Source organism: Lissotriton helveticus, chromosome 6, assembly GCF_964261635.1.
Source record: "Lissotriton helveticus chromosome 6, aLisHel1.1, whole genome shotgun sequence".
Taxonomy (NCBI): domain Eukaryota; kingdom Metazoa; phylum Chordata; class Amphibia; order Caudata; family Salamandridae; genus Lissotriton; species Lissotriton helveticus.
This window is the reverse complement of record NC_136067.1, coordinates 1,156,619,562-1,156,640,029: the sequence shown is the minus strand read 5'-3', so window position 1 is coordinate 1,156,640,029 and position 20,468 is coordinate 1,156,619,562. Positions and strand designations below refer to the sequence as shown.

At 48.2% G+C, this 20,468-nt stretch overlaps 1 protein-coding gene across 1 annotated transcript in view; it reads left to right on the top strand.

The window, feature by feature from the left end:
- The window catches only part of LOC144763334 (uncharacterized), a 414,265-nt gene that overhangs the window by 262,258 nt on the left and 131,539 nt on the right, over nt 1-20,468 (top strand). The gene's annotated exons all lie outside the window — the stretch shown is intronic.

The following is a 20,468-nucleotide window of genomic DNA, read 5'->3' as shown; positions in this document are numbered from 1 at the left end:
CCTTCACAGGCCACACGCTCTGGCTGCAACCTTCTGGGCCTCTGAGCGGTGTGGCGAGCGAAGCTAGGATGCGCTGTAACCACTCTCTCAGCCACAGCACCTTGTCTGGTTCTGCAGGTGCTGCAGATGCAGGCATGGAAGAACTGGTGCTGCCTCAGCTTTCTCCCCTGATGGCGCGGTCCGAACATGGACTGTTGGCATGGTTTTACAGCGGGAGGCTTTTCACCAGCCACCGCTCATCTTCTTGTGACCCGCGTGGTGCATATCAGGTGGTGGCAGCTGCTTTGCTAGGAGGCTGACATGCTGGGTATGCTGGGGTGTTGCATGCGCCTCACTGGGAGGGCTCCCTCCTTTCGCCAGGATGGATAGTGGCGGGAGGTGGGATGTGTTGCTTTTCTGTTGGAGGACCGGGTCACTTAAGATCCTTCTGGGGAGCTTAGCTATGCCAGAGCTGCAGCAGCATGCTGAGTGCAGTCTTGGCGCTTCATAAATTGACATTGCATTTCCCTCGCTCACCTCAGCTTTGCTGATGTTGTGCTTCAGGTGGGGAGGGCACCTTGTCCTGGTGCGCTTAAACCCTTTTCTCAGCTCACTATTCTCTTCGGGCCGGTAGGAGTGCTGGCTTACAGCAGGCAGGAGCTGCAGGGGCTATATTCCCCTGCAAAGCACTTCAAGCGTCACGGCACCAACGCTTTACTTTTAATGTTAAAAGTAAAGCGCGGGTGCCGCGATGATACCAAAAGTAAAGAAATAGAATAAACATATATTTCTTTACTTTTGCTGTAATCGCGGCACCCGCACTTGACTTTTAATGTTAAAAGTAAAACGCGGGTGCTGCGATTTTAGCAAAAGTAAAGAAATAGATGTTTTTTTCTATTTCTTTACTTTTGGTATTATCGCGGCACCCGCGCTTTACTTATGGCATTAAAAGTAAAGCGCGGGTGCCGCGATTATACCAAAAGTAAAGAAATAGAAAAAAAATCTATTTCTTTACACCCGCGAGTTCTGCGCGCGCGCGCCACAGTGAACATGTGTTTTCACTTATCGCACCCGTGTCTGGGCACAATAATTGAAACCAAATGGGCTTTGGTGCGCATAACAGACACCAATAGGCCGTGGGTGGAGCAATGCGCCTGCTTTTGGCCTATTGCGTGCTCTGTTAAAAATAAACACACACTCAAAGCCCAATTACAGAAGACAGAACAAAAAACACGCACAAGCGTGTACAATTCCAGGGTCCATTTCTGAACCCGGGACAAAAGGACTCTAGCTGCGCGAAGCTAGGCGCGAGACCTCAAAACTGACCTGCAAATCTATTAAGGAACACCTGGTGGCTATAGGAGTATACACGAGAAGCAAAAGCATCTCCACCTTTTGAGTATTCAAGACATTCCTACAAAGGGTAAAGAGAGTTGCACAACCCTAGTCTGCACCCTGCCCTCCCCAAGTGTGGAACCTTAAACTGGTACTGAAGACTCTTTTTGCACAGACAGGACTAAAATTCCTTGACCGTGAAAACTGCCTTTCTAGTTTCTATCCCATCACACCAAAGAGTCAGTGAGCTTCAAGCGGTCAGGATGCAGGTGTCATACTTACATATACACAAGGACAGGTTGGTCATGAGGTCTAACTTGCAATTCCTACCCAAGATCATTTTGCTTATCTTGTAATTCCCTCTTCTGGGCCTAATTTGGTACTCCATTGGTTGCACATGTTAGCAGATTTACGCTGCCTTTGCTTCGCACAGCCACACATCATACATTTGTTTTTGGGACGTATTATTTCAGAAATACACTGCGTATATTATTTGTTATTCAGTGACTCTTCTTAGGATTTAGTCTGTATATTTAGGTCGAACAACATGGTGTACTGTTTTTTAGGTCTCGCTGAGTCAGCGCGCATGCGCTGCTCGGAGAGACATTTAGTAGCGGCTTTGGAAAGTGCTTCCAAAGCGGCGACCAGCTTGCTAGAACGTGCACAAGTACGCGCGCTTGCGTGTGCATCCCTTGCGTGTTTTAGCGCGTCATCGCGATCACTTTCGCTTTCACAGCGATCGTGATCGCAATGACTTTCGATGCCAATGCTTGTTTTTTTTATTGCTGCGGCGTTACTTTTACGGCCGTGCGTCCAACACGGGCACTCAAATAAAACCGCTACTCAAATCAGCAACTCAAGAAAACCGCGTTTTTTTGTGGGGGTTTTTTTGCATATCAAAGCATTATAGACTCAAACAGTTTGCAAATCCTGCCATCTAGTGGTTTCGTGAGAAAAGTTACCTTACATAAAATCATCTGTCGCGAGAAAGCTTTCGTTCTGGCAATGCCGCCACACCCATCACCCGAGTGTGTGTGCAATAGCGCCGATTCACCAAAATGCCTCTACTCAGCTATTTGTGAGCTTTCTTAACCTTTTATTATCTCTGTGACCTGTCATTCTCACCTGTTACTGTCTCTTTCTCATCCCTGCTGTCTATCTTTAACGTCTTTCACGCTGATCTCCTGATAATACGTGTCTCCCCTCATCTGGCTTTCTCACCTGTTCAGTCTCTTTTTTACTTAATCACCTTTCTCCCACTTGTATTACTCCCTTACCTTTCCCAGCTTTCCGAATATCCTCTACATATCGCTCACCTTTCCTCCTCCATGCCTCCCATAGCTGTCGTTTCTAACCTGTTTGTGTGTGCCTCACTCTCCAAACCGTGTAACCACTCTCCATCATCATACTCAACTGTGGCACTTTCTCACCGCTCTGTCAACTGCCTCCCTTCTCTCACGACCGCGTTCTCGCCTACCCGACTCTCCAAGATGTCTTTGTAACCTGTCTCCTAATCACGCTTGTCTCATACAAGCCTTCCCTTATCTCTGAGCTGTCTCCCACACATTATTGTATCTATCGCATCTCTCAACGGTCTCCTCTGCTTCGCCTTCTTTCTGAACAGACTATCACTATATTCTTGTCTGTCTGCCCACTCTCTCAGCCACCTCCATCACTGGTCTTACCTGTCCAGCTCTGACTGGTGCCTTTCCAACACGCTCTCACCTCCCTCTTCCTGCTTCTCCGTTCTCTATCACTCTATACCTGTTGTCACTCCTGTCTATCCCTTTCTGTCGTTCTAAGTCATCTTTCTCATTTGCTTCTAGATCACATCTCTCATACTGGAATCCTGTCTTTCTTGTGTTTCACGCTCACTCTTAGCTGTCTCCAACAACTCCATGTGCCATAAACAGCAGAGAAGTATACGTCACCAGGCAGTAGATAAGCATCTTAATGGGAATGGTGTGTTTGCCGCGTGACTGATGTGTATGTGTGGCGTAGTTTATGTGCATGCATGATGTGTGCGGTTGGTGTGTGTGCAATACATGCCTGGTGGGTGTAGAGTGGGTGCGTCGAGCCTGTTATATATTCATGATGTGTTTTCGCGTTGTGTGACGTTGCGTGTGAGTTGTTTGTGTTTGCATGATCTGTACTGTGTGTGTGGTGGTTGGTGTGAGTTTGCTGGGTACATGCCTAGCGGGTGTAGTGTGTATTCGTCAAGTTTGTTATATGTACATTATATGTCTAATTGTCTGGTATGTCTACTGAGTGTGCTATTAACGTGTGATTGGTGTGGTTCATATATTGCCGATAGTTGCACTGTGTGTGATTGATGTGCGGACTACATGTGGTGTGCGGGCTGCAAGAATGTGTATTAAGTGGTTTGAGTGTACGCATATCCATGAGTTTTCATTCCCACTGTCAGTTACGTTTATTTGAAGGTGCTTCATTTGAAAACATCAGTTGGTCGGCTTGTTATTTCACTTCAATATTACAGGGCTGCAGTATTTCTTTACAGTCACCTTAGATCTCGCAATGGAAATTGTTTTTGTCTAACATCACATAGTGTGTGTGCTGTTTGTATGTTTTCTGCCATAATGTCAACAGCTGAGAAAGTTAATTGTGACATCACACACACCTTGGCCTGTGAATGGAGGCCACAAAATAGTCAGTTATATCTTGCATCGTGGGGGATAGTTGTGAAACGTCCCAGTATATTTCCAAGCAGCACGTGTCCCTGAGTTTCAATTAGACACTAAAGTATCAACAAGCATTGGCATAGCCAATAGGTCTCGCCTTTGGAACCTTATACGTGTTTAGCCATGCAACAGTTAATGTTGTTGCAGTGAGGATATTGTGCTTCATAACTAAATACTTATAAGGTCCCAAAGGCGAGACCTATTGGCTATGCCAATGCTTTTCTATGCCTGGTCAGCAACATCGTCTTTAGACTATTTTTTATTTTTTACACATTTTCAAGATAGATTGCATTGAAATTATTGCCATTGCCATTATGTCGGACCGAAACATGTATAGTGCTAGATGTCTTTTACATATCCATTCCGTCCATACATATATTGCAAGTGTAGGACAAAGCAATAAGCAGCGTATTTCCTGAAACATGTGACGGTAATCAGTATTGAATGTTAACAGTCCCCCCGAGCCCCCAATTTGACATTAATCCGGGCATTCAGGTCTTGTTACAGCTTAGTAGATAGCAAGTATATCAGTTAATGAACATACCATGTTACTGAGTAATGGACGGGTATAGTCCCGGGCAATAAGGCTCAATTTTCTAGCCTTATACTTGTGCAGTCTCGAGCGTCGTGCGGCCCTGGCCTCCTGTCGTAAATCAACAACTGTGCATCTGTGTCATGCCCCTGCTCACTGCCACCAAGGGCCTCACACCGCCTGTGCCGGATCTCCTACCGGGTCACACTCGCCTGGTCACAGCCTCATGGGGCCATCGCCGATCTCAGCCGGTGCCCCGTGCACCGCAGTGCCCCACACCTCACTAGATTGTGGTTTCCGCGTCCCGTGGCCGGCCCTCATTCACAACAATATCACCCACCATCGACTCTGGGCGGCAACCGGGCCCTCGATAGTCCCCTGTTGTTCCCGCCCGGGAGTCTGTGTAGGCCGGGCTTGACCAGCATAGGCATTTGATAGCTCTCCCCGGGCACGGGCCCAGACAGCTGCACACTTCGCTGGGTGTTGTAGTGTCTCTGGCCGTCTCACCGACAGTCAGGCCCACCACGCAGCAGCCTATAACACATCCACAGGGACGCACCATATCTTTGCTGTCAAAGTTGCCACCCACAGCAGCCGGTAGCCGCCCCCCTCAGCAACAAGGGGCAAATATATATTGTTTTATGCCCCGATGGAGCTCCCGTACCGGCAGTAGAGTGGGATTGCCAGGTCCCATTCTGGTAGCTCTGTGTTCAAGCTACCGCTATCATCAGTGGTTAGCCACGCCCCCCTAACATCTTTAAACATAATACAGTAGCACAGTTGCAGTTTTCTAATACAACAGTTCTTATTGTTCTTATTATGTAAACTGTCTCAGCCCCTTGGAGGTCAAGGGGAGAATTCCTACAGAGAGACCAGTCTTGAAACGGCGGCAGCAGTCTGTGTAAACTGAGTTTACTCTTATGATGCGGGCCACGTAACCACACCTACCAAGTATGGGGTTCCGCGCTAATCCTAGAGATCACCAATATATCTCTGTGCTCACAGATTGTGAGTAGGCCTAGATATATTAGTTGCCATGGTCGGGTTGTTCATTGTTTGCAGCCTGTTAGTAATGTTGATTTATTTTCTTAGTTCTCCAGTTGCCACAAACTTGCTTCAAAATAGACTACGATAGTTTCAGTTAATACACTGTAAACTTCCTTTGTGTCTTACTTTGTTTACTATGGATATGCATAAGTAAGAACGAAAGGTGATGATCTGTTGCCACAGTTCCTTTAGAGACTAGAGGTTCATGTTCCAGGTTTTATCCAATCACCTGCTACTCTGGATGAGGCACTGTGAACTAGTCCGATTTGGGCCTGCAGGTACTGACGTGGTAGAGAGAAACAATCCAAATTTGCTACAAGGAGGCTGGCATGGCATTGGGGACAGAACCAAGAATACACTCAATTAGGAAAAAAGAAGTCACACACCAGTGTGCCTTGTGTGCGTATTTAAGGATAAATCCATATGTTCTTTTTCATTTTATGGTGTCGAGATAACATAAAAGGGCTGTCAAAGCACATTAACATACAATTTGTTCCAACAGCGCAGGTCATATAGGGAAAAAAGGCCGAAAAAAGTGCTGAATGTGAATAAAATATATACTGTGCTGAACGAATTGCTGAAACTGGTCATTCAAAGGACATCCCTCCCTTATGTCATCTCAACACCATAAAATGTAAAAGAACATATGGATTTATCCTTAAAGACAGACTTTGATTGATTTAATTGTGGTGTGTTTTTGTTTTCTTCGATTTTCATTGTTTATTACTGAAAAGGTGGGAGCATTGTGTTTCAATCAATCAAACAGTCATTTGTAAAGCGCACTACATACCTGCGAGAGTCTCAAGAAGCTGGGGGGGGGTGCTAATAATCGAACAGCCAGGTCTTGAGCATCCTCCTGAAGGTCAGCAAGTCTTGGGTCTGTCGTAGGCTCAGTGGGAGGGTGTTCCATGTCTTGGCGGCGAAGTAGGGGAAGGATCTCCCGCCGGTGGTTGTTCTTCAGATGCGCGGGATGGTGGCGAGTGAGAGGTCGGCGGAGCGTAGCTGGCGGTTGGGGATGTAGAAGGAGAGCCGTCTGTTGAGGTAGACTGGGCCGGTCTTGTGGAGTGCCTTGTGTGCGTAGATGAGGAGCTTGAAGGACATCCTCTTGCTGACGGGGAGCCAGTGCAGGTCCCTCAGGTGGGGGGTGATGTGGCTGTGGCGTGGTACGTCGAGGATCAGTCGTGCCGAGGCGTTTTGGATGCGTTGTAGTCATTTGATGAGCTTGGTCGGGGCTCCTCAGTAGAGGGCGTTTCCGTAGTCGAGTCTGCTGCTGACGAGGGCCTGGGTGACTGTCTTTCTTGTTTCTGTCGGGATCTATCTTTAGATCTTGCGGAGCATGCGGAGAGTGTTGAAGCAGGAGGAGGAGACAGCGTTGACCTGCTTGGTCATTGAGAGCGTTGAGTCGAGGATGATTCCCAGGTTGCGTGCGTGGTCGGTGGGTGTCGGGGCTGCTCCCAGTGCCGTCGGCCACCAGGAGTCGTCCCAGGCTGAAGGGTTGGAGCCGAGGATGAGGACCTCCATCTAGTCCGAGTTCAGCTTCAGACGGCTGGTCTTCATCAGGCGGCGACTGTCTTCATTCCTTCGTGGAGGTTGGCTTTGGTGGTGATGGGGTCCTTGGTGAGGGAGAGGATCAGTTGAGTGTCGTCGGCGTATGTTGAGGTTGTGCTGTCGGGCGACGTGTGCGAGCGGGGCCATGTAAATATTGAACAGTGTCGGGCTGAGGGAGGATCCCTGGGGTACGCCACAGATGATCTCGGAGGCTTTGGACCGGAATGGGTGGAGGTGGACGCTCTGGGTTTTACCGGAGAGGAAGGAGGTGGTCCATTCTAGCGCCTTGTCTCGGATCCCTGCGGCGTGGAGGCCTGCGCGTAGTGTGCAGTGGTATATGGTGTCAAAGGCGGCGGAGAGGTCTAGGAGGATTAGTGCTGCGGTCTCGCCGTTGTCCAGCAGGGTCCTGATGTCGTCGGTGGCGGCAATGAGGGCGGTCTCGGTGCGTTGGTTGCTGCGGAGCCCTAACTGGGAAGGGTCCAGGATTCTGTTTTCTTCGAGGTATCGGGTTAGCTGTCTGTTGATGATTTTCTCGATGACCTTGGCCGGGAAGGGGAGCAGCGAGATGGTCCTGAAGTTCTTGAGGTCTCTTGGGTCAGGCTTGGGTTTTTTCAGTAGGGCAGTGATCTTGGTGTGTTTCCAGCTATTTGGGAAGGTCGCGGTCTCGAGGGAGATATTGATGATGTTGCGCAGAAGGGGTGCGATGGAGCTGCTTGCTTTGTTGAAGACGTGGTGCGGGAAGGGATCTGACGGAGAGCCGGAGTGGATTGTGCTCATGGTCTTGACGGTGTCATCAATGCTCATGCTGGCCCAGGCTAGCAGAGGGTCGTGGTTGATGGTGTGCAGAGGGTCCGTTGTATTGCTGTCTGTTGGGTCTGTCTGGGTGTTGAAGCTGTCGTGGATGTCTGCTATCTTGCGGTGGAAGAAAGTGGCGAGGGAGTCGCACAGGGCTTGTGACGGCGGGATGTCGTTAGTGTTGGAGCTGGACTTGGAGAGTTCCTTCACAATGTTGACGAGCTCCTTGCTATTGTGTGCGTTGTTCTTGAGGCGGTCTTTGAACAAGGTTCTCTTGGCCCTGATGAGGTGGTGGTGGTTGCGGATGGTGTCCTTGTGTGTTGCACGGTTGTCCGGAGTTTGTTCGCTGAGCCATTTCTTCTCAAGTTACCGGCAGTCTTGCTTGGAGGCTAGGAGTTGCTGGTGTCTCTGTGGGGGGGTTTCTTCAGCGGGGCGAGGGTGTTGGTGCAGTCTTCGATCCAGCATCCGAGGCTGTGGGCAGCATCGTCGGTGTTGGAGGGTTTGGTGGGTGGGCTGAGAGCGAGGTTTGCATGTAGCTGGTCTTCGGTGATTTTGCTCCAGCAGCGGTGGGGGATCTTTTGGGTGCGGTGGTGTGTGATGGGTTTCTGGAAGGGGAAGTGGATACAGCGGTGGTTGGTCCAGAGGAGCTCGGTGGTGTGGCTGACGGAGACGTGCGGGCTTGAGGAGAAGACTGGGTCAAGTGTGTGGCTGGCGGAGTGGATGGGCGTTGTGACGGGTTGCTTTAGTCCGAGGTTGGCGAGGTTATCAATCAGGGTTGTGGAGTTGTTGTTGTTGTTGTTCTCAAGGTGAAAGTTCAGGTCTCCGAGGAGGATGTAGTGGGTGGAGGTCAGCGCGTGCGTGCTGATGAAGTCAGTGATAGAGTCGCTGAACTGGTGGTGGGGTCCGGGGGGGGGGGGGGATCGGTAGACGAGGGTGCCTCTGAGGGTGGAGTTGGGGTCTGTGTGGATCTGGAAGTGCATGTGTTCGCGGTGCTGAGTGCGGCGTCGGTGCTAGTCGAGACCCTGATGCTGTTCTCGTGGACGATGGCGATTCCTCCTCCGACTCCGTTGATGCGGTCACTGCGGGTGATCTTGTAGCCGTCTGGGATGGCTATGGCGATGTCGGGTGCGGAGGAGTCGTTCATCCAGGTCCTGTTAGGATGGTGACGTCCGGGGATTTGTCGAGCAGGTCCCAGAGCTCGACAGCGTGTTTGCGCGTGGAGCGGTTGTTCAGTAGTATGCTTCGCAGGTGGGTGCGATCACTCTTGGCGGGTGGTTCGTCGGTCGGAGGCTGGTATAGCAGCAGTTCCGGCAGGCGATGGGGCCGTGTGTGCGTTTCAGGCGGCCTTGAAGCAGGTGTGGGTCCCGCCGGGGTTGAGGGCGTGGAGTGTGCTGGTATCGTAGCAGGGGCGGTCGTCGTGGCGGGAGCGGGGGTCAGGGGTTCTGGCGCTGGGCGTGGTCCAGGCGCAGACAGGCTTGCCTTAGGCGCGCCAGCGGCGCGGCCGGCATATATGGGGAGGTGGGAGAGAGGAGCAGCTGGGAGGTGGAAGGCAGGGGCAGGGAATGGGCAGGGGGCAGTCAGGGGGGTGGGGTCACAGGGGACACAGTGGCGGGGGCAGTGAGGGACGACGGAGGGAACAGAAGGAAAAAGGGCACAGAATAGGGCAAAAGGGCACAGATATCAATAAAAAACGAGTGTCCCAGAAGGCAAAGGGGCACAAAAAACGATGGGGGAACGAGTGGCACAGAAAGCAAAGGGCACAGAAATCAATAATAAACGAGTGGCACAGAAGGCAAAAGGCGGTACAAAAGGGGGTGGTGATGGACAGAGCATCTGAACCAATCAAACACTCACACCCAGTCAAAAGATCTGGGTTTAATCCATCACCGTTCTTTAGCCCACTCTGCCACCCCAGTTCAGACATGGCTATATGCAAATCAGTCTGACCCTGTGCCTCATGGGAACAGTCCAGCCCAAACTGCCAAGCCATGCCTTCCCTGAACCGGAAACAAGCTTCCGAGGACCGGTTTCTGGCATTACAGCCGTCTTCAGCCCGGCTTGCTTGAATCCAGTGGCAAAGTGAGCAAGGGACTCACGTCTGAGCATACCCTGCCACACTCATGGCGACCAAAAGCGGTACAAAAGGGGGTGGTGATGGACAGAGCATCTGAACCAATCAAACACTCACACCCAGTCAAAAGATCTGGGTTTAATCCATCACCGTTCTTTAGCCCACTCTGCCACCCCAGTTCAGACATGGCTATATGCAAATCAGTCTCACCCTGTGCCTCATGGGAACAGTCCAGCCCGAACTGCCAAGCCATGCCTTCCCTGGACCGGAAACAAGCTTCCGAGGACCGGTTTCTGGCATTACAGCCGTCTTCCGCCCGGCTTGCTTGAATCCAGTGGCAAAGTGGGCAAGGGATTCACGTCTGAGCATACCCTGCCACACTCATGGCGGCCAAAAGCGTTACAAAAGGGGGTGGTGATGGACAGAGCATCTGAACCAATCAAACACTCACACCCATTCAAAAGATCTGGGTTTAATCCATCACCGTTCTTTAGCCCACTCTGCCACCCCAGTTCAGACATGGCTATATGCAAATCAGTCTGACCCTGTGCCTCATGGGCACAGTCCAGCCCGAACTGCCAAGCCATGCCTTCCCTGGACCGGAAACAAGCTTCCGAGGACTGGTTTCTGGCATTACAGCCGTCTTCAGCCCGGCTTGCTTGATTCCAGTGGCAAAGTGAGCAAGGGACTCACATCTGAGCATACCCTGCCATATGTCAGGACCTCTAATTTACAAGCTGCGGCAATGAGCTGCGCAAAGGATCACCCGGCAAGGCTGGAGCCAGAGACTAGTTCCTGGTCTGAAAGGTGGAAGATTTGGAACCTTAAGATGGCCGCTGGCTTTCGCCGCGGTCAGCATTCCAGTGTTTGGCGCCTCTAGTAGCCGAGTTCAGGTGAAGCGCGAGATGATTACGAACTGCGCACTTCACCAACGGCGAAATCTGAAGAGGAAGCGTGCTCAAGGTCTTGAGGGAATTTAGTTTAAAAGTCAATATTTTTCTTTGGTAGAAACGGAAGCAATTTAAATCTTTCAGGTCCGTTTCCTTTTAGATTCATTTCAAGTTAATGCGGAGGCTCGAAAAGAGTCATGAAAATGTCAAATTAATTTATGACGGTAAAGTCAAAGGTGAAAGCACATCCCGGCGCTCTGAAGAGGAGTTCAGTGACGTGCACCTGTGAGAGCAGCATCTCGTCTGGGTTTCTGACGGAAGGAAAAGAAGACAGAGATAAGTGCCATAGCATTATGAACTGTTGCTTAAAACGATAAATTAAAGCAGCAAAGTCTTACCTTGCTACAGTGGATAACAAGAATAAGCACAGCAGCTTATAAAACAGATTGGAGCCTCGATACAATCCCTAAGGGAAATACATTAAAGCAGGATTAGTTAATAATAAGGACAGGAGAAGGTACAAGGAAAGAATAAGAGAAAATAAAAGTAAGTCAGGAAATTCACGTTTAAAATACAAATAGAGCAGTATAGAAGGGTGACAATACAGAAAAGAACATTTACATTTTTGTGTTACAGTTTTACAGAAAAAATCATTAGAAGACAGGAACAGGCACTGGGAAAGCAAGAAGGAGTACAGATATAAGTGAGTAGTTAGAAAAAGAGATAGATAAGGCTGAAGGGAGATGAGAGCAGGTTAACATATAGTGTCATTGTAAATTGCAGGACGAAATTAAAAAGAGAAAAGGTCAACTAAACCCGGAGCCTTACCTGATAGAAGAGAGGGCAGAACTCTTGGCTGAAATGGTAGGTGTGAATTAGAAAAGAGAGATAGAGAAAAAGGCAGAGAGGGAGGTGTAGATTTTTAGTTAAGTTTGCTGTAATATTTCCCTACAGGTTTTCCAAGCCAGTGAAGGTCTGCAGGTCGGACTGACGAGCGGAGCCATCCAAGAGGATCTCTTCTTGTTTGTTTATTATTTTATCCAATTTCCCCTTCCCTCAGAGGTAAGATTTTGGAGTCTCGTATATTTATATATTGAGCTCTGGGTTGTTGCCTTTGGTGGATTTGGAAGCTTGCATCTCTGTTCCCGTGCTGCTACCAAGAGTATCCTTTTATAAGATCTGACAGAGTGAAGTGCCCAAGTTGCACCCTGCACCTGAACAGAGATGGCAGAAGGAATAAACCTGCAAGGTTTAGGAGTTATACTAGACACAATCCAAAAGGAGTTGAGTGCAGTTAGGGAGGAGAACCAAAACCTAAGACTAGAGTTAGTAAATAACAGAAAGGAAACAGCAGAATTAGCACATAGACTTAGGCACCCCCTTAGTACAGGACCGGAGACACAGAACCCCTTGTCAGACAGTACAAATAAAACGACTACCCAAGTGATCCATTCCTTGTCCCCAGTAATACCCTTGGCAGCCCCAGAGCGATTTAGTGGAGACCCACAAAAGGCGCAAATATTTATAACGCAATGTTCTCTCCATTACATGTGCCGCCCTTCAATTTTTCCTGATGCACAATCCAAAGTCGCTTTTGCATTATCATATCTAAGCGGGGACGCAGCGGCCTGGTCCATGCCACTTATCACCAGAAATGATCCAATTTTAAGAAACTATGAGGAATTTAAGGATGAGTTTTTGCGAATATTCGACAGGAGAAGAATATCTCAAGTCGTCGACAATGAGCTACTCGATTTGAAACAAGGGAACCGAGATCTGGTGGGCTATTTGGCCCAATTCAACAAGCTAGTGGTAGAGACCAACTGGCCGGAGAGTAAAAGAGCAGCAGTATTCTACCGTGGCTTGAGAGACGAACTCAAAGACGCCTTGGCTGGAATTCCAAATAGACCCACAGAGATATCGGCATTGGTGGATTTAGTACTAGAGATAGACTTTCGACAAGGAGAACGAAAGGGTGAAAGAAGAAGAGAGTTTCGACCAACGGTTCCCAGATTTGATCGGGCTCGATCAGAAACCAGTCGAAGTAACGAAAGTTCCTCAGGGGTCGAACCAATGCAAATCGGAACGATTCGTGGACCTCTGTCTAAAGAAGAGAAGGAGAAAAGAAGGACGGGTAATTTGTGTATGTACTGCGGGGCAGGGGGCCACTTTGTCAGGAATTGTCCAAAGAAACCCAAGACAAACTATAAGCCGAAGGAAAACTAGATGCACTACCTGTTAGAGGAGTCGAACAGGTAGGTGCGATACAGGAGAAGACTCCAGAGGAACACCAGGTGGCCAATACTCTACAGTCGGCAGCCCCTCATTTGAATCTGCTAGTAGAGGTAAAATTTAGACATATAACCCTGTCTGGAGTGTCAGTAATGATCGACTCAGGCGCCACGGGAAACTTTTGCGATTTGAGATTTGCACGTAAGGTGGGAATACAGGCGATTATGAAGAATAAAAGTGAACCAGTAAGAGCAGTGGATGGAACTAATTTATCATCCGGTCCAATAATTAGTCACACTGAAGTCATCCATCTTGTTTCCGATAGTGGTCATGAAGAAAGAATCCAGTTCAATTTGATAGATGCTCCCCAGTTCGAATTGATCCTAGGTCTTCCTTGGCTCACAGAGCACAATCCAACAATTGATTGGAGTAACCGAACGATCAAAATGGATTCGAAATACTGTTTGGAAAACTGTTTTGAACACAAAGAAGGAGGATTAGAAATCGAAGTTAGCCCATCTCACTCTCTATGTCAATTGGAAGGAACAATATGTGTAATCAGCACTCCAGAAGTACCAGAAGAATACAGAGAGTTCCAGGTGGAAGCAGAACAGTTGCCTCCACACAGAGAATATGATTGCAAGATAGAAATCGAACCTGGATCCAACTTGCCCTGTAGTCGGGTGTATGCCTTAACTGAGAAGGAACACCGTCACCTCAAGGAGTATCTAGACAAATATCTAGCTAACGGATTCATTCGGCCTTCCCAATCTCCGGTATCGTCGCCCTTATTCTTTGTGCCGAAGAAGGAGGGAGACTTGAGAACCTGTATTGACTATAGGGCCATCAATAGGATCACCAAGAAAAACCGGTATCCACTACCCCTAATATCGGAATTATTAGATCAAGTGAAAGGAGCCCAAGTATATACGAAGCTCGACCTGAGGGGAGCCTACCACCTGGTCAGGATGAGAGAGGGCGACGAGTGGAAGACAGCGTTCCGGACCCGTTTCGGGCTGTTTAAATATCAAGTCATGCCCTATGGGCTTTGTAATGCCCCGGCGGCATTTCAACATTTCATTAACGATGTGCTGAAGGAATTCATAGACCAATGCGCCATCGTGTACATAGACGACATTTTGATCTATTCAGCAGACCAAGAGAAACACAAAGAGCAGGTCAAGGGTGTTTTGAGGAGATTGAAAGAAAACAGATTGTTTGTAAAACTAGAAAAATACGCATTTAATGTGACTCGAGTGGAATTTTTGGGTTTTGTTATTTCACCAACAGGAATGCCTATGGACCAACGAAAAATTGAAGCGGTCGTCAAGTGGAAGTCTCCAGAAAGTGTAAAAGAGGTCCAAAGTTTTATTGGATTCGCCAACTTTTATCGCAGATTCATCAATGAGTTTTCTCACAAGATCTTGCCTCTTACGAAGTTGCTAAGAAAAGGCATCCAATTCAATTGGACCCAAGAAGCTGAGAAGGCTTTTAATTCCTTGAAGCATGGACTTCACTACGGCTCCAATTCTTCAGCATGCGGATCCCAATTAACCTTTTTATGTAGAGACTGATGCTTCTGACCAAGCAGTAGGAGGAGTCCTATCTCAGCGGAATAAGGTGACTGGACAATTGCACCCGGTGGCATACAGGTCAAGGAAATTATCTCCAGCTGAGTGTAATTATACCATCACAGAAAAGGAGTTGTTGGCGATTAAGGATGCCTTTAAAGAATGGAGACATCACCTCATGGGGGCTCAACACCAAGTGACAGTCTTCACAGATCATCGCAATTTAAAATTTCTGAAGACAGCTCGGACCTTGACTCCTCGACAGTTGAGGTGGTCGCTGTATTTTGCTGACTACGATTTTATAATTACATTCCGACCAGGAGCACAAAACGGAAAGGCGGATGCCTTATCCAGAATTGGCACAGAGAATCAGAAAACGCCTTTGGAAAATCAATCCATCATACCAAGTGAGAAGATTATTTGTACCGCCACTTCAGTCAGTTGGGAAACCAGTATTGTGGAGGTAATGACACCAGATGCGATGGAAGCCTGGTCAAGAGAAGAGGAAGGAAGAAAGGTGGTTGGTCAACTCCCCTACTTTCATGAAAGTCTGTATATTCCTACTAAGGAACTGCAGTTACAGGTCATGCAAGAAAATCATGATGCGAAATTGGCTGGTCACAAGGGTGAGGCAAAAACCAAAGAACTAATTAAGCGGCATTACTGGTGGCCAGAAATGAACAAAGATATAGAGAACTACGTTAAGACTTGCAAGATCTGTGCACAGGGAAAATCTGAACGGCAAGCCTTGAAGGGATTACTACAACCCCTGCCCACTCCACCTTATCCTTGGCACACTGTAACCTTGGACCTCATTACTGAATTACCACTTAGTAAGGGTTATGACACTATATTGGTAGTGGTGGACACTTTTACAAAAATGGCACATTTCACAGCTCTGAAGGGAATACCATCTGCCAAACAGTTAGCCTTACATTTTAGCACAGACATTGTAAAGATACATGGAATACCCAAGATTGTAATGTCAGATAGGGGGACACAAATCATTTCCCATTTTTGGAAATCCTTTATGTTGAACCTGGGGACAGAAGTAAGGTACTCCACTAGTTACCATCCTGAGACCGACGGCCAAACAGAACGAGTGAACCAAGAGTTGGAACAGTACTTGCGACTGTTTCTTCTAAAACAGGAGGGTGACTGGGTGGATTACTTGTGGGCAGCAGATTTCGCCCACAATAATGCCAAAAATGTGTCCACTGGGTTTTCTCCCTTCTATATGAACTGTGGAAGACATCCGAATTCAGCACTTAGACAGGTAGATTTAACAGTCCCAGCAGTTCAGGATGTGGTGTCCCATTTAGAACAAATACATCAAGATGCCATAGATAGTCTCCAAAAAGCAAAAGAAAAGTATAAGGGTTATGCAGATAAAAAGAGGCGAGAGGGTCCAAAGCTAGTGAAAGGAGATAAGGTTTGGTTAAGTACAAAGAATTTAAGACTAAAAGGAAACAGGAAGTTCCAGCCTCGTTTCATTGGCCCTTATCCAGTGTAGAAACAGATAAATCAAGTATCTTACAGGCTAACCTTACCACCGAGACTTAAGATTCATCCAGTGTTCCATGTTTCCTTGTTGAAGAAGGCCCAAAACAATTTACGGAAAATGCTACCACCAAAACCCATCAATCTAGAGACAGGAACCGAGTATGTAGTAAAGGAAATCTTGGACTCTAAGAATTCAAAAGGAAAATTGTTCTATCTCATAGATTGGAAGGGTTATGGTCCAGAAGAGCGATCATGGGAATGCGAAGAAAATGTTCATGCTCCCAGATTGGTTAAAAAGTTTCACCAACGCTTTCCCACAAAACCAAGGGGGGAGGTCTCTGCCTTGTTGGGGGGTACTGTCAGGACCTCTAATTTACAAGCTGCGGCAATGAGCTGCGCAAATGATCACCCGGCAAGGCTGGAGCCAGAGACTAGTTCCTGGTCTGAAAGGTGGAAGATTTGGAACCTTAAGATGGCCGCTGGCTTTCGCCGCGGTCAGCATTCCAGTGTTTGACGCCTCTAGTAGCCGAGTTCAGGTGAAGCGCGAGATGATTACGAACTGCGCACTTCATCAACGGCGAAATCTGAAGAGGAAGCGTGCTCAAGGTCTTGAGGGAATTTAGTTTAAAAGTCAATATTTTTCTTTGGTAGAAACGGAAGCAATTTAAATCTTTCAGGTCCGTTTCCCTGTAGATTCATTTCAAGTTAATGCGGAGGCTCGAAAAGAGTCATGAAAATGTCGAAGTAATTTATGACGGTAAAGTCAAAGGTGAAAGCACATCCCGGCGCTCTGAAGAGGAGTTCAGTGACGTGCACCTGTGAGAGCAGCATCTCGTCTGGGTTTCTGACGGAAGGAAAAGAAGACAGAGATAAGTGCCATAGCATTATGAACTGTTGCTTAAAACGATAAATTAAAGCAGCAAAGTCTTACCTTGCTACAGTGGATAACAAGAATAAGCACAGCAGCTTATAAGACAGATTGGAGCCTCGATACAATCCCTAAGGGAAATACATTAAAGCAGGATTAGTTAATAATAAGGACAGGAGAAGGTACAAGGAAAGAATAAGAGAAAATAAAAGTAAGTCAGGAAATTCACGTTTAAAATACAAATAGAGCAGTATAGAAGGGTGACAATACAGAAAAGAACATTTACATTTTTGTGTTACAGTTTTACAGAAAAAATCATTAGAAGACAGGAACAGGCACTGGGAAAGCAAGAAGGAGTACAGATATAAGTGAGTAGTTAGAAAAAGAGATAGATAAGGCTGAAGGGAGATGAGAGCAGGTTAACATATAGTGTCATTGTAAATTGCAGGACGAAATTAAAAAGAGAAACGGTCAACTAAACCCGGAGCCTTACCTGATAGAAGAGAGGGCAGAACTCTTGGCTGCAATGGTAGGTGTGAATTAGAAAAGAGAGATAGGGAAAAAGGCAGAGAGGGAGGTGTAGATTTTTAGTTAAGTTTGCTGTAATATTTCCCTACAGGTTTTCCAAGCCAGTGAAGGTCTGCAGGTCGGACTGACGAGCGGAGCCATCCAAGAGGATCTCTTCTTGTTTGTTTATTATTTTATCCAATTTCCTCTTCCCTCAGAGGTAAGAGTTTGGAGTCTCGTATATTTATATATTGAGCTCTGGGTTGTTGCCTTTGGTGGATTTGGAAGCTTGCATCTCTGTTCCCGTGCTGCTACCAAGAGTATCCTTTTATAAGATCTGACACCATACTCATGGCGGCCAAAAGCGGTACAAAAGGGGGTGGTGATGGACAGAGCATCTGAACCAATCAAACACTCACACCCAGTCAAAAGATCTGGGTTTAATCCATCACCGTTCTTTAGCCCACTCTGCCACCCCAGTTCAGACATGGCTATATGCAAATCAGTCTGACCCTGTGCCTCATGGGAACAGTCCAGCCCGAACTGCCAAGCCATGCCTTCCCTGGACCGGAAACAAGCTTCCGAGGACCGGTTTCTGGCATTACAGCCGTCTTCAGCCCGGCTTGTTTGAATCCAGTGGCAAAGTGAGCAAGGGACTCACGTCTGAGCATACCCTGCCACACTCATGTCGGCCAAAACCGGTACAAAAGGGGGTGGTAATGGACAGAGCGTTTGATTGGTTCGGATGCTCTGTCCACAGGGTCAGACTGATTTGCATATAGCCATGTCTGAACTGGGGTGGCAGAGTGGGCTAAAGAACGGTGATGGATTAAACCCAGATCTTTTAAATGGGTGTGAGTGTTTAATTGATTCAGATGCTCCGTCCATCACCACCCCTTTTGTACCGCCTTTGGCCGCCATAAGTGTGGCAGGATATGCTCAGACGTGAGTCCCTTGCTCACTTTGCCACTGGATTCAAGCAAGCCGGGCTGAAGACGGCTGGAATGCCAGAAACCGGTCCTCGGAAGCTTGTTTCCGGTCAAGGGAAGACATGGCTTGGCAGTTCGGGCTGGACTGTTCCCATGAGGCACAGGGTCAGACTGATTTGCATATAGCCATGTCTGAACTGGGGTGGCAGAGTGGGCTAAAGAACGGTGATGGATTAAACCCAGATCTTTCTCCTGGGTGTGAGTGTTTGATTGATTCAGATGCTCCGTCCATCACCACCCCTTTTGTACCACAGAAGGCAAAAAGGGCACAGGCCACAGAAGGCAAGAAGGGCACAGAAATACAGGGCACCTGGGAAACAGAAGGCAAAAAGGGGCAGAGAGGCACGGGGGCAGCGAGGGATACAGTAAAGAAAACCGGGCAGGGGCACGGGGGCAGCGAGGGGTACAGAGGGAAAGAAAACGGGCAAGGACCACGTGCAGGCATCGGGGGAAGACAGACAACAGCAGTCACAGACACAACAAAGAAATACATGCAGTACAGCAAAACAGTAAGGCGGAAGATGAACAGACTTACGATTCCTCAGCAGCGGCAGCTGGGCCAGGGGCACACAGGTGAAGCTGTGCGGAGGGGGAGCGACCTACCTGGTGGATCAAGGGTTGTTTGTTTCTATTGGTTATTATTCAGTAAACCAAAATCAATTCTGTACCCGGCAGAACCAACTTTTTCCACATTCTTGTACACCCAGGTTCTTCGGGGCACTGGGTCACCCCATTATACTAGATGTCCTCTGGAATTAGGTGCAAAAATCAATTATTTTCTTGGGTAACGCTAACTGTGCCATTTCCATTGAAAGGCGCAGGTCGCTGCTCATCAAGCTGGACCCCAAGATAGGTGAGCTAGCCACACTGAAAGTAGGCCAGGTGGCTCAGGGCTGGCTTTTTGGCGACCCACTTGTGAAAGAGCAACAACAAATTTGTCTCCATCTTCAACTCCCTCGACAAGGTCCAGTCAACAGTGAAAAACATTTTCAATGCGCGAGTTTTCAGCGGGGCCGGCGGCGCTAGCGGGGGGCTCATCTGGCCATTTCTCCCCGACAGCCTCCGGCAGAGGCCAACAGTAGCAGAGGGGACAGTGGCAGGATTCTACACCAGCAAGGTCGGGCCCGACACAGGGTCTACGCAACGGTGCTCGCGGCAGTGGAGATCCTGCCTCCCCCTATGAGTTCTTTACTTATCTCATGTCCCAGCTTGGGGGGCAGGTGGCACAATTCTTAGACAACTGCTGGGCCCTTACGGCTGGCACGTGGGTGCTCCAAACGGTGCAATAATTCCACATGGAAGTCTACTGCTCCCCCTTCCTGGTTTCCCCTCCGGCCCTGATCCATTTCTACGGCAGGGAATCCGCCCTCATCCAGCAGGAGGTGAGGAACTTTTGGAGAAACGGGCTATTTGCCATTCATCCCCTCACCCCAGGGGATTTTTAAGCATTCTGTTCTGGGTGCAAAAACAATACGGGGGTCAACATCTGGTGATAAACCTCCGGGAATTCAATTAGTGGTTGGTCTACTGCCACTTCAAGATAGAGGGCATTCACCTGCTCCGCGACCTCTTGCGTCCCAACGACTGGATGGTCCAGCTGGACCTCAAGGACGCTTATCTCACAGTTCCCATTTTTCCACCACACAGTCGATTCCTCCATTTTCTATGGCAGGGCCTAACCTTCGGGTTCAGCTCTCTTCCTTTCGCCCTGTCGTCTGCACTGTGGTGCTTCACCAAGGCGTTACAACTGGTGGTAGAGAGGTTGAGGACACAGGGCGTCCAAATGATCGTATATCTGGATGACATGTTATTCATAAATCAGTGTCGCCTGGCGTTGTCTCAGCAGTTGCAGTGAATCTTCTCCAATCTCTGGGATTTGTAATCAATCAGGTGGTGTCCTGT